This window comes from Octodon degus, unplaced genomic scaffold, assembly GCF_000260255.1.
Source record: "Octodon degus isolate 3935 unplaced genomic scaffold, OctDeg1.0 scaffold00202, whole genome shotgun sequence".
Classification (NCBI taxonomy): Eukaryota; Metazoa; Chordata; class Mammalia; order Rodentia; family Octodontidae; genus Octodon; species Octodon degus.
This window is the reverse complement of record NW_004524778.1, coordinates 760585-761822: the sequence shown is the minus strand read 5'-3', so window position 1 is coordinate 761822 and position 1238 is coordinate 760585.

The window sequence follows — 1238 nt, the reverse complement described above, 5'->3', positions numbered from 1 at the left end:
AAAAAAAAAAAAAAAAAAAGAAAAAGAAAAAGGAGATGTGAAGAAACAATAGTATAGAATGTGGATCAAAAAATTACAAAAGAATAAGTAGCAATGCAGAGGGTTATCATGGATCAATGTTGGGAATTAGATGATATTTCGGACTCTTTCCATTTTGTTTTCTTGAAACACATCTTCAACTTCCTAAGAAATTAGCTCTACTATGTTCTTAATCTCTATTTATATTTATCTCTCTAATCATCCATTAAATCTTTGTAAAAGTTGTGTAAAGGGCAGATATTAAGGGAATTCACACTATTTTTGTTTTAAGGTTATGAAAAATTTAAGTTGTAACTTCATGTGTAATTCTTTATTATTAATAATAAAGTGATATTTTCAGGATATCACTTTTGTAGATACCTTGGAATTCTATATGATTACATTTATTAACAGGCAATTTTTTGCAATGTGGCTTGGAGATGGGACAGACTCCTGCTCAGAAATGACAGGGATCATGTTTAGAGATGGTGCTTTCCCAGGGGGCAGTTCCTTATCCTTGAAAATCTATTTTTAGATTCTGAATCAGTAGTGATTCCCTTTTTTCATGTAGTACATACTTAAAAAACTTTGAAAATGAATCATTGATTCAGTGTTCTAGTAGATTAATGTAATTCTATGAATTGTTCAGTTGAAAGTAATAAAAAGTGTTTCTCATGTCAAGTATGAATTCACACAAAACTACATTGTGTAACTTAAAAATTAATCATTAAAAGTGAATCTTTTAGGTGTCTTAAAATATTTAAGTCATAAGTGGAGAAGCCTCGAAATGGTAGAAAATCACCTGTTTTGTATCCTATCTTTTAGGTAAGTCAAAGGCACATTGAGCTCATTACTCTCTTAAATTACATCATTCCCACCTGTTTTTTTCTTGTATGTAGCAAAGCAGTTTGCACATTGATGGGTTTTAAAAAAATAGTATTTTGATTGAAATTATTGAATCTGTTTAGTAAACAATACCTCCTTCCAAAGATGCGCTAACTTCTCACACAATTAATGATATTACAGTAGGGTCTTTTTATTAGTAATAATTGCTTTTATCCTGTACTGTATAATTCTTACAATTATTCCAACATATGTGAAAGCCTGAAAATATCCTATAATGAAAATACCAAATAATTTTACATATATTATTGCAAAGAATTATATTTTTAATGGTAAACACAAACTCATTTAAGAGGGTACACAGCACATGAATGTGT